We start from the raw sequence: 13,382 nt of genomic DNA on the forward strand, positions 1-13,382 counted from the left end.
ATCTCTACCCTCCAACATATCTACCTCTCCTCCCAGTTTAGTGTCATCTGCAAACTTGCTGAGGATGCAATCCACACGTTCCTCGAGATCATTAAGGAAGATATTGAACAAAACCGGTCTGAGGACCGACCCTTGGGGCACTCCACTTGATACCGGCTGCCAACTAGACATGGAGCCATTGATCATTACCCATTGAGCCCGACAATCTAGCCAGCTTTCTATCCACCTTATTGTCCATTCATCCATTCCATACTACTTTAACTTACTGGCAAAAATACTGTGGGAGATGGTGTCAAAAGCTTTGCTAAAGTCAAGGAACAACACGTCCACTGCTTCCCCTCATCCACAGAACCAGTTATCTCGTCATAGAAGGCAATTAGATTAGTCAGGCATGACTTGCCTTTGGTGAATCCATGCTGACTGTTCCTGATCACTTTCCTCTCCTCTAAGTGCTTCAGAATTGATTCCTTGAGGACCTACTCCATGATTTTTCCAGGGACTGAGGTGAGGCTGACTGGCCTGTAGTTCCCAGGATCCTCTTTCTTCCCTTTTTTAAAGATAGGCACTACATTAGTGTTTTTCCAGTTATCCGGGACCTGCCCCTATTGCAATGAGTTTTCAAAGATAATGGCTAATGGCTCTGCAATCACATCTGCCAACTCCTTTAGCACTCTCAGATGCAGCACATCTGGCCCATAGACTTGTGCTTGTCCAGCTTTTCTAAATAGTCCCAAACCACTTCTTTCTTCACAGAGGGCTGGCCTTGTTTGGGCCTGACCTTACATTCCCCCCAGGAGCCTCTGTTGGCACACAATAAACAATGAATTTCCTCACCCTGCTGGCCTGTTCTCTGAGGCTTTGGTGCTTCTGATGGTGACGGGCCCCTTGAGGGACAAAATTCTAGCTTGGTTTCAGGACCAGTGTAGACCTGAAGATGGAGGAAGGGGATTCAGTGTCTATTAGCCTGTAGCATCCAGGGCTGCATTTCCAGGACAGGGATGGGCAGTCTCCCCATGCTGGGTGTTTCATCTCCAACTGTCCTTGCTAGTAGGGTGGCATGGCAATTCTCTCCCTAACCTAGAGTCTTTGGGCCAGAACATGCCTGGTGCAAACCCCCTCTGAAAGGAGGGGTCTGCCTCAGGCACAAAACTGGTTTTTAATCTGATAGCCAAGGGAAACATCCTGGCCAGTCACATTGACATCTCTCACATGATGTCCCAATTGTCACAGCCCATGCTTTCAGGAATGTCTGACAATTGGGACATCATGGCGGCAGTGGGGCTGGTTGATATAGTGGAATGCTAATTCTGGGCCAGGCAAACAAGCACAGACTGGTGGGTCCACATAGTGTTGCAGGTATGGGATGATTCACAGTGTTTACAATGCTCACAGCAGCAGCGATGATGGTGAGCTGTGCGGGCTCCATCCTTGCCGTGGTATGGCGTCTGCGGGACAGCAGAGTTGAAGTGGAAGCGGTGGATGACAACTGTTAGGAGCACCCAGGACGACCAGAACAGATCCCCTGAGCTGCAGGAGAACAGAGTTGCAGTGGAAAGCGATGGATGATGACGGTTAGCAGACCTACTGCACTGTTGGCTGACAGCAGCACCCAGGACACAACAGCAGCAGTGAGGGTGAGCTGAGTGGGCTCAATGCATATGGCCACTTTCCTGGAACTCTGTGAGTTGCTTTTCCCTACGCTGAAGCACGGAAGTACCGAGATGAAAGCTGCCCTGACAGTTGAGAAGCGAGTGGTGATAGCCCTGTGGAAGCTTGCAATGCCTGACTGCTACCGGTCAGTCGGGAATCAATTTGGAGTGGGCAAGACTACTGTGGGGACTGCTGTGATCCAAGTAGCCAATGCAATCACTGACATTCTGATATCAAGGGTAGTGACTCTGGGAAATGTGCAGGTCATACTGGATGGCTTTGCTGCAATGGGTTTCCCTAACTGTGGTGGGGCGATAGATGGCATGCATATCCCCATCTTGGCACCAGACTACCTTGCCAACCAGTACATAAACCGCAAGGGGTACTTCTCAATGGTGCTGCAAGCACTGGTGGATCACAAGGGACATTTCACCGACATCAGCATGGGATGGCTGGGCAAGGTACGTGATGCTTGCATATTTAGGAACTCAGGACTATTCCTTCTTGCAACTGCTCGGACTTACTTCCCAGACCAGAAAATTACCATTGAGGAAGTTGAAATGCCAATATTTATCCTTGGGGACCCAGCTTACCCCTTGCTCCCATGGCTCATGAAGCCGTACACTGGCAGCCTGGACATAGTAAGGAGCAGTTCAACTATAGGTTGAGCAAGTTCAGAATGGCGGTAGAATGTGCCTTTGGATGTTTAAAAGCTTGCTGACTAGGTCAGATCTCGGCATAACCAACATTCCCATTGTTACTGCGGCTTGCTGTGTGCTCCATGATATCTGTGAGAATAAAGGGGAAGACATTTATGGCGGGGTGGGAGGTTGAGGCAAATCACATGGTGGCCGATTTTTGAGCAGCCAGACACCAGCATGATTAGAAGAGCACAGCAAGGCACGCTGCACATCAGAGAGGCTTTGAAAACCAGTTTCATGACTGGCCAGGCTATGGTGTGACTGTTTTTCTCCTTGATGCAAACCCACCCACCTTGGTTGATTTTTTTTTAATTCCCTGTAACCAAACCACCCTCCCTCCCTTCCCTCCTTCGAAATAAAGTAACTATTGTTTTGAAACCATGCATTCTTTCTTCTATTAATTTAAAAAAAAAGGGGTGGGGGAGATAACTGACAAGGTAGCCCGGGTGGGGTGGGGGAGGAGGGAAGGACAAGGCTACGTTGCCTTTTGTAGCCACACTACAAATCAAACTGTTTCAATGGCAGCCTTCTGTTGCTTTGGCCATCCTCTGGAGTGGAGTGGCGGGGTGCCCGGAGCCTCCGCCCCTTCCCCCCCCCCCCCCACATTCTTGGGCATTTGAGTGAGGAGGATATGGAACTTGGGGAGGAGGTCAGCCGGTTTACAGTGCATGCAGTGTGGGGGGGAGGGTCTGTGCTGTTGGCTTTCTTGCCGCTGCACCAGATGCTTCATGTCCATTTGCTTCCCCCATTAGCCTCAGCATCGCTTCTACTCTTCGCGCTCCTGCCTCTGCTCTTCGTGCTCACTTAATGCTTTCCTGGCCTCTAACACTGAATGCCTCCATGCATTAAGCTGCGCCCTATCAGTGCGGGAGGACTGCATGAGCTCGGAAAATGTCGGTGTGAGTGCATGTTTTTCACCTTCTAATCTGTGATCTCAGAAAGGAGATGATGGGGGAGCATAGAAACATTTGCAGCTGCGGGGGAGATAAAAAGGGAGAGTAAAATTTAAGATATATTTCTGAGAACAAAAGGGAGACTTCCACAGTGAATCAAGCAATTCACAGCAGACAGCACATGTGCTTTAAGTACAAGATGGCATTTTGCCTTTTTATGTTGAGCACCTGCCGGTATGGTGACACATCACAAACGGCTGGGCAACTGACTTCGGTTTCCAGGCAGCCATGGTAAGTCTTTTGGTACGTGGGGTTGGCTTCTTATGCCTTCATAACATGTGGGAATGGTTTCAAACTGCAGCACTATCTTTTCCCATAGCAAGCAATGGGTTGGGTTTCACATTTAAAAGGAGGGGCTGTGATTTTCAGGTGGAGCACACACCTTCCCCGACCCCACTGCGTGGCTATTCTCTGGGCTGATCCCTTTTAGCAGTCAGGCATTGCAAGCTTCCACAGGGCTATCGCCACTCACTTCTCAACTGTCAGGACACCTCTCATCTTGGTATTCCTGTGCTTCAGGGTGGGGAAAAGCAATTCACAAAGTTCAAGGAAAGTGGCCTTACACATGTGAAAATTTCGCACCCACTGTGAATCATCCATACCCGCAACATTATGCGGTCCCACCAGTCTGTGCTTGTTTGCTGGGCCCAGAATTTGCATTCTACTGTATCAATCAGCCTCACTGCTGCCATGATGTTCCAATTGCCACATCCCATGCTTTCAGGAACGTCTGTGTCCATGTCCTCATCACAATCCTCTTTGTGCTGTGTCTCTTAGCTCAGTTCTGCACATACTCCAGGATAATATGCAAGGTGTTTACAATGCTCACAACTGCAGCAGTGAGCTGAGTGAGCTCCATGCTTGCTGTGGTAGGGCATCTGCACGGGTAACCCAGGAAGAAAGGCGTGAAACAATTGTCTACCGTTGCTTTCACGAAGGGAGAGAAGGGGCAACTGATGACATGTACCCCAAACCACCCTCAACAATGTTTTTGCCCTATCAGGTATTGGAAGCTTAAACCAGAATTCCCATGGGCAGTGGAGACTGCAGGAACTGTAGGATAGCTACCACAGTGCACCGCTCCATAAGTCAATGCTAGCCACAGTATTGAGGACACACTCCACCGACTTAATGCGCTTCGTGGGGACATACACAATCGACTGTAAAATCAACTTCCAAAAATTGACTTCTATAAAATTGACCTAATTTCGTAGACATACCCTGAGAAAAACAACCAAATCTGGAATTAAAGTGAACAGAATGTTATTGGAAGTGAAAACTGGGCCTGAGCTTGTCTCTATAATTTCACCCAAATAGTAACAGCCCCTGCTATTTCATTAGGGAAACAGTCTCAGGAAAAGCCTGCTTCTTTTGGCTTTTCATTGTATTTATGCCACGCCATCTTCCTTTGGCCAATTGCAGGAGCATACGTAGCAGACACTGACCAGTGGGTTGCAGAAGGAAGGGGGCAAAAGGCACACAGATTTTGTCTAAAGGTATCATTATTAATCATTGATTTAGACTGCAGTAGTGCCAGGAGCCCCACTTATGGAGCAGGACCCCACTGTGCTAGGCACTGTCCAAACACAGAACAAAAGAGATGGGCTCTGTTCCAAGGAGTTTTAAGCACAAGAATCAGATTGGTCTAAGCCTGCTCTAAAGCCCTCTGAAGTCAGCTCCCACTGGCCTCCTTGGGTGTAGGAGCAGGCCCTTAGTGCACAGGGTGATGATTTTTTTTTTTTCCACCCCTCTCCTGCTTGTTGTTAAGCAGACAGAATGCAGAAGAACAGAAGGCTGAAGTGCTGACAATGCAATGTTTATTGCGGTCAATTCAAGCAAGCATATCCATAGTGCTGATGCTGGCAAAGCCTTTTCCCAGTGTTCCAGTTTCCCCTTCCTTAGGAGGCATAATTATACCTGTAGTGTATGCTGTGATGGGTTGGATCACAGAAACGTCCTTGGGAGCTGCCACCTGATGTGCCAAGACTACTTCTGCCCCTGCTTTCCCTGCCAGCTTAGGACTCCAGTACCCTCTCTTGCCAAGCCACACACACCAGTCTGCTCCAACACAGACCCAGAGTCTGATCCACGTGCCCCAAAGCTGCAGGCTTGATTGAAAACAACTTAAGAAATGTTTCTGCCTTTGCCACTCAGCTGCCCAACTCCAAATGGGGTCCAACCCCTAAATAAATCCGTTTTACCCTGTATAAATCTTATACAGGGTAAACTCATAAATTGTTCTCCCTCTATAACACTGATAGATATGCACAGCTGTTTCCCCCCCCCCCCCCAGGTATTAATACATACTCTGGGTTAATTAATAAGTAAAAAGTGATTTTATTAAATACAGAAAGTTGGATTTAAGTAGTTCCAAGTAGTAACAGACAGAACAAAATGAATTACCAAGCAAAATAAAATAAAACACACAAATCTATGTCTAGTATGGTAATAAAACTGAATACAGATAAAATCTCATCCTTAGAGATGTTTCAGTAAGTTTCTTTCACAGACTGGACACCTTCCTAGTCTGTTTTCGCAAAAAGAAAAGGAGTACTTGTGGCACCTTAGAGACTAACATTTATTTGAGCATAAGCTTTCATGAGCTACAGCTCACTTCATCGGATGCATCAATGAAGTGAGCTGTAGTGTAACTCACGAAAGCTTATGCTCAAATAAATTTGTTAGTCTCTAAGGTGCCACAAGTACTCCTTTTCTTTCTTACTAGTCTGGGCACAATCCTTTCCCCTGGTACAGCCCTTGTACAGCTCAGGTGGTAGCTAGGGGATTTCTCATGATGGCTCTCCAGTTTGTTCTGTTCCATCCACTTGTATATCTTTTGCATAAGGCGGGAATCCTTTGTCCCACTGGGTTCCCATCCCTCCTTCTCAGTGGAAAAGCACCAGGTTAAAGATGGATTCCAATTCAGGTGACATGATCACATGTCACTGTAAGACTTCATTACTCACTTGCCAGCACACACATATACAGGAAGACTTACAAGTAAAACAGATTTCAGAGTAGCAGTGGTGTTAGTCTGTATTTGTAAAAAGAAAATGAGTATTTGTGGCACCTTAGTAGTTAGTCTCTAAGGTGCCACAAGTAAAACAGAGCCACCTACAGTCAATTATCCTGGTTAATGGGAGCCATTAAGATTCCAAACCACCATTAATAGCCCACACTTTGCATAACTAGAATAGGACCTCAGAGTTATATTTCATATCTCTAGTTTCAGATACAAGAGTGATACATTTATACAAATAGAATGACCACACTCAGTAGATTATAAGCTTTGTAATGATACCATACAAGAGACCTTTTGCACGAAGCATATTCCAGTTACATTTTATTCACACTCAGAAGCATATTTTCATAAAATCATATAGAGTGCAATGTCACACATGCCCTTGGTCCCACCCCTTAAAATTTATGGTCATGTTCCATTTTGGAGGGTCTTGGGTTGGAGGGTGTCAGTACCAGCTCTTTTTTATCCCATGGGAGGGGTAAGGAGTGAGGTGGTTCTTTGATCAGGGACAGGCATTTCTTTGCCCTGATCTACGCTAGATTGAATTTAGCTGCATTAGGTCGATTTTAAAATGGATGCGTCTACACAATCAACCCCATTCTTTCAACTTAAAGGGCTTTTAAAATAGATTTCTATACTCATCCCTGGAGTATAGGGAGAGGAGTAGCACTAAAATCGACCTTGCTGAGTCGAATTTGGGGTACTGCAGAAGCAAATTGACAGTATTGGCCTCCGGGAACTATCCCAGAGTGCTCCAATATGACCGCTCTGGACAGCACTTTGAACTCTGATGCACTAGCAGGGTACACAGGAAAAGCCTCGGCAAATTTTGAATTTCATTTCCTGTTTGGTCAGTGTGGCAAGCTCAGCAGCACAGGTGAACATGCAGTCCCCCCAGAATTGCAAACGAGCTCCAGCATGGACCGAAAGGGAGACACTGGAGCTGATTGCTGTATGAGGAGAAGTATCTGTGCAGGCCGAACTCTTATCAAAAAGAAGAAATGCGAATATATTTGCCAAAAATCTCACAGGGCATGATGGAGAAAGGCTACAACAGGGACACACAGCAGTGCCATGTGAAAGTTAAGGAGCTCAGGCAAGCCTACCAAAAGACAAAGGAGTCAAATGTTCACTCCGGGTCAGATCCCCATACATGCCGCTTCTATGATTAGCTGCATGGCATTTTTGGGGGGGACCCTACCACTACCCTATGACTGTCTGTGGACACCTGCAAGGGGGGAGTCTCATGCAACAGGGAGGAGGATTTTGTGGAAGAGGACGAGGAGGAGGAGAATGCGCAGTAGGCAAGCAGTGAATCCGTTCTCCCCAGCAGCCAGGACCTTTTCATCACCGGAGCCAATACCCTTCCAAGGTGGGATCCCTGACCCTGAAGCCGGAGAAGGCAGCTCTGGTGGGTGCACATTTGTAACTACAGTACAGGGTTTAAAAGCAATAGTGTTTAATGTTTGATTTGCCCTGAAGAATTGGGATGCATTCGTGGCTAGTACAGCTACTGGAAAAGTCTCTTCACATGTCTGGAGATGGAGCAGGAATCCTCCAGGGATATCTCCATGAAGCACTCCTGAAGGTACTCTGAAAGCCTTTACAGAAGATTTCTGGGGAGGACTGCCTTATTTCATCCTCCACGGTAGGAGACTACCACAGCAAGCCAGTAGCAAGTATTCTGGAATCATTGCAGCACAAAGCATGGCAGCGAAGTTAGACGAAGGTTTCTAACCATCAGAGGAGTGAAGTTTTGGAATAGCCTTCCAAGGGAAGCAGTGGGGGCAAAAGACGTATCTGGCTTTAAGATTAAACTCGATAAGTTTATCGAGTAGATGGTATGATGGGATAACATGATTTTGCTAATTAATTGATCTTTAAATATTCATGGTAAATAGGCCCAATGGCCTGTGATGGGATGTTAGATGGGGTGGGATCTGAGTTACTACAGAAAGTTATTTTCCTGGGTATCTGGCTGGTGAATCTTGCCTATATACTCAGGGTTTAGCTGATCGCCATATTTGAGATCAGGAAGGAATTTTCCTCCAGGGCAGATTGGAAGAGGCCCTGGAGCTTTTTCACCTTCCTCTGTAGCATGGGGCAGGGGTCACTTACTGGAGGAATCTCTGCTCCTTGAAGTCTTTAAATCACAATTTGAGGACTTCAATAGCTCAGACATAGGTGAGAGGTTTTTCGCAGGAGTGGGTGGGTGAGATTCTGTGGCCTACGTTGTGCAGGAGGTCGGACTAGATGATCATAATGGTCCCTTCTGACCTTAGTATCTATGAATCTATGAATGGTCCTGGGTTTTGGTCGCATTCAAGCAACATTCGGTCTATATCTTTCTGTGTTAGCCTCAGGAGAGTGATATCATTCATGGTCACCTGATTGAAATAGGGGAATTTTTTGTAAGGGAACAGTAAAAGGACCCCATTCACGCTGGGTTGTTTGCGCTTGGCTAAAAGAGATCATCCCAGAGAATAGCTATGCAGTGAGGTGGGGGAGGTGTGTACTGCACATCCACCCGAAAACCTCAGCCACTCATAAATATGAAACCCAGCCCATTGCTTGCTATGGGAAAGGATGGCACTGCAGTTTGAAACCATTCCCACATGTTATGAAGGTGTAAGAAGCCAACCCCATGTATGCTCCCCCTATCATCTCCGTTCCTGAGGTTATCGCAGATTAGAAGACAAAAAAAATGCACTCAGCCACTCCACTCCAGAGGATGGCCCAAGCAACAGAAAGCTGTCATTCAGTTTTGATTTGTAGTGTGGCTATCATAAGCAATGTGGCCTTGTCCTTCTCTCTCGCACCCCACCCCACCCGCGCTACCTTGTCAGTTATCTCACTTTTTTTTTTAATTTATAAAGAAAGAATGCATGGTTTCAAAACAATAGTTACTTTATTTCCTTTGCCAGCTGTGATCAAAGAGTGGAGGATGGTTGGCTTACAGGGAATTAAAATCAAAAAACTGGGAGGGTTTGCACAAGGAGAAACACACACAACAGTCACACCGTAGCCTGGCCAGTCATGAAACTGGTTTTCAAAGCCTCTCTGATGCGCAGCATGCTTAGCTGTGCTCTTCTAATTGCCCTGGTGTCTGGTTGCTCAAAATCGGCCGCCAGGCGATTTGCCTCAACCTCCCACCCTGCCATAAATGTCTTCCCCCTTACTCTCACAGATATTATGGAGCACACAGCAAGCAGCAATAACAATGGGAATGTTGGTTGCGCTGAGGTCTAACTAAGTCAGCAAACAGCTCCAGCGAGCTTTTAAACATCCAAAGGCACATTCTACCACCATTCTGCACTTGCTCAGCCTATAGTTGAACTGCTCCTTACTACTGTCCAGGCTGCCTGTGTGTGGCTTCATAGGCCATGGGAGCAAGGGGTAGGCTCGGTCCCCAAGGACAACTATTGACATTTCAACATCCCCAACGGTAATTTTCTGATCTGGGAAGTAAGTCCCTTTTTGCAACTGCTCAAACAGCCTGGAGTTCCTAAATATGCGAGTGTCATGCACCTTTCCCAGCCATCCCACATTGATGTTGGTGAAACGTCCCTTGTGATCCACCAGTGCTTGCAGCACTATTGAAAAGTACCCCTTGTGCTTTACGTACTGGTTGGCAAGGTGGTCTGGTGCCAAGATAAGGATATGTGTTCCGTCTATCGCCTCACCACAGTTAGGGAACCCTATTGCAGCAAAGCCATCCAGTATTTCTCACATTTCTCAGACCCACACATTTCTCAGAGTCACTACCCTTGATATCAGAACGTCAGTGATTGCATTGGATCACAGCAGTACCCACAGTAGATTTGCTGCCAGGGTTCCCTTCCCACTCTGAACTCTATGGTACAGATGTGGGGACCCACATGAAAGACCCCCTAAGCTTATTTCTACCAGCTTAGGTTAAAACTTCCCCAAGGCACAAATTCTTTGCCCTTGGAGGGTACGCTGCCACCACCAAGTGATTTAACAAAGAATCGGAAAGGACCACTTGGAGTTCCGATTCCCCCTAATTATCCCCCCAAGTCCTTACAACCCCTTTCCTGGGGAGGCTTGCGAATAATATCCTAACCAATTGGTTAAAAAGTGATCACAGAACCAAACCCCTGGGTCTTAAGACAATAGAGAAATCAGTCAGTTTCTTAAGAGAAGGATTTTATTTTTTTTAAAAAAGGTAAAAAATAACCTCTGTAAAATCAGGATGGAAAATAACTTTACAGGGTAACAAAAGATTCAAAAACACAGCAGAACTTCCTCTAGGCTTAGTTTCAAAGTTATAAAAAGCAGGAATAAACCTCCCTCCAGCAAAGGAAAAATTCACAGGCAAAACAAAGGATAATCTAACACACCTTGCCTGGCTTTTACTTACAATTTTTGTAATATGAGAGACTTTTAGGATGGTTTATAGGAGAAGGAGTTTTCTGACCTGATGCTTCTCTGGTTCTTCCCACGAGAACACATAAACAAAGCCTTCCCTTCCCCCCCACCTCCCCCAAGATTTCAAAGTATCTTCTTTCCCCATTGGTCCTTCTGGTCAGATGCCAACCAGGTTATTTGAGCTTCTTAACCCCTTACAGGTAAGGAGGAATTCTAGACTACCCTTAGCCGTATGGTTATGACACTTGCCCACTCCAAATTGATTCCTGACTGACTTTCACATGGCACTGCTGTGTGTCCCTGTTGTAGCTTCTCTCCATCATGCCCTGTGAGATTTTGGCAAATATATTCGCATTTCTTCTTTTTGATCAGAGTTCGGCCTGCACAGATTCTTCTCTCCATACAGCAATCAGATCCAGTGCCTCCCTTTCGGTCCATGCTGGAGCTCATTTGTAATTCTGGGGGGACTGCATGGTCACCTGTGCTGCTGAGCTCACCACGCTGACCAAACAGGAAATGAAATTCAAAATTTGCCGGGGCTTTTCCTGTGTACCTGGCTAGTGCATTGGCGTTCAAAGTGCTGTCCAGAGCAGTCACATTGGAGGACTCTGGGATAGCTCTGTCGAATTGCATCTGCACTACCCCAAATTTGACCCAGGAAGGTCGATTTTAGCCCTACTCCCCTCACCGGGGAGGACTACAGAAGTCGATTTTAAGAGCCCTTTAGGTCAACGGAACAGGATTGGTTGTGTAGACGCATTCATTTTAAAATCGACCTAATGTGGCTAAATTTGACCTAACCCCGTAGTGTAGACCAGGGCTATGTCTTGATTCATGCTCCTTAAAGGGAAACTGTCAACACTAATTTGACCAAGAGTTTAAAGATTGTAATAACTAATTTGTACAAAGCCCAAGGTCAAGATCACTTTTAAAAGGCTCCAACAGAGCTGGCTTTGAAAATAACAATAGTAAATGAATAAACATTTCCCTGCTGTGTTTGCAGCCAGATCACTGAACCCTTATGCTGAGTTCATGAGACCCAGGAAGTGAAACTGATGGCTCCATTTTCATCACCCAAGCTGAGCAAAGTGCACTGTGATTTGAGCATGAGCCTTCAGCTTCCGGAGTCATGTAAATGCATGAGAATCTCAGCTTTTGAGTTTTTTAAAAAAGGCATTGTCATGGACTCACAGGTTGTGCCCACTCTTGGCCCGTACAATCCCTGGGGGGAACCGCCTTCAGTGTGACAGCCCTTCTCGGGGGTCCACTCTCTCTCAGGGGTTAAGCCTCTGTTCCTCCTGGAACCTCACCTCTCTGAGCCTTAGCACGCCTGTCTCTCACCTTGAGCCCCCCTCAGGGAGTCCACTTGCTCTGGACCCCCAGGGCCTCCACCCCCAGAGGGAATAATGCAACCTTGATCTCTTGACCAGAGCGACTCTCAGCCAGCGTAAAACAGGAGGGTTTATTGAACATCTGAACACAGCATAGGAAACTCTCAGGGCCCTCAGGCCTGGCCTCACTCAGCACAGCACATCTAAGTCTCCCCTGCATCCAGGTGGGCTCTGCCTGCTCTCTCTCTCTAGTCCTGAGCCGCCCTGCTTCCCAGCTGGGCATCTGATATCACCTCCCCCAAGCCCTGCCTCTGTCCCTTGTCTTCTGTCCAGGTAAACAGGGTCTCCTGGGCCTCCTCTCCTCTCAGCCATCCTCTATCCCCCTCTGGCTGGAACCGGCTGATCAGGTCATCGGGGTCCTCTCTTCGCAGCCAGTCCGCCCACTGGCCAGAACCAGCTGTGAATCCCGAGCTGGACCTCCCAGTCACCAGTCACTAGGGTATCCATTCTCCAGGCTGTTGGCTGGGGTCCCAAGTTCCCTCGCTGGTCCTCCTTAACAACAAACTCCCTCTCCCTTCACCTTGTTAAACCAGTAACACCCAGGGAAACTGAGTCCCACCCCTCAGCATGCAAACCATTGAAAAAACCCCCACTTCGTCACAGTGTTTTTTAGCCCTCGTCATTACTGTGAGATGCTTGAAAATGTGAACCCTTAAAAACCAGAAAGCAAATGAAAAGAGCCCAAATGCATTACTTTAAAAATCTCATTTGTTCTTGTGGCTGGCTTGTGAGTTTTGAAGGTGCTGGGGCTGGCACTAGGGGAAATGCAGATAAGTGAGCCACGTGAAGAGGGGAAAGAAAATTCGATGTTAAGAATGGAAAGGCAGCTGATGCAAAGGGATAAAAGAAAATCTTTCTTTGCACAAGCTGGGGCTGGCAGCTCCAATGCCAGGGAGTACCTCCTATTCCCTCTCCAGCAGCTCCTCATTCCCAGCTACTCTTCCAGGCCTTCAGGTGCCTCTGTCAGGAAGAGCAGCTTGTAGCAGCAGCTAGGCACAAGCCCTAGCTGTCTGTCCATCCTCCACCAAGTTCTCCTCAGTGCAGACCTGCTGGCAATGCAGTTAGTCCTGTGTGTGGTGACCAAATGTGAGAGGCATGCAAGCCATCTCTCTGGGCATCACTTCTTTTGCTGCTGGTTTCATGCCTGGGAGTTTTGTATTCCTCTTGGAAAAAGACCAAGGAATAAGCCAGGAGATTGTCTTGCCATTCTATCATTGGTACCTGGCTGGAGGTACAGGAGGAGATGGACAAGGGAGGCTGGCAGGTGGGCACGGAG

General features: G+C 47.1%; 1 protein-coding gene and 1 long non-coding RNA gene across 2 annotated transcripts in view; one reads left to right on the forward strand and one right to left on the reverse strand.

Moving 5' to 3' along the window:
• LOC122460949 overlaps nt 1–13,382 on the reverse strand; it is a 526,129-nt gene that overhangs the window by 311,003 nt on the left and 201,744 nt on the right. The gene's annotated exons all lie outside the window — the stretch shown is intronic.
• Nucleotides 1–13,382, forward strand: part of LOC119859353 (TRAF interacting protein) — an 85,055-nt gene that overhangs the window by 51,864 nt on the left and 19,809 nt on the right. The window lies entirely within an intron of this gene.

Source organism: Dermochelys coriacea, chromosome 7 (assembly GCF_009764565.3).
Source record: "Dermochelys coriacea isolate rDerCor1 chromosome 7, rDerCor1.pri.v4, whole genome shotgun sequence".
Classification (NCBI taxonomy): Eukaryota; Metazoa; Chordata; order Testudines; family Dermochelyidae; genus Dermochelys; species Dermochelys coriacea.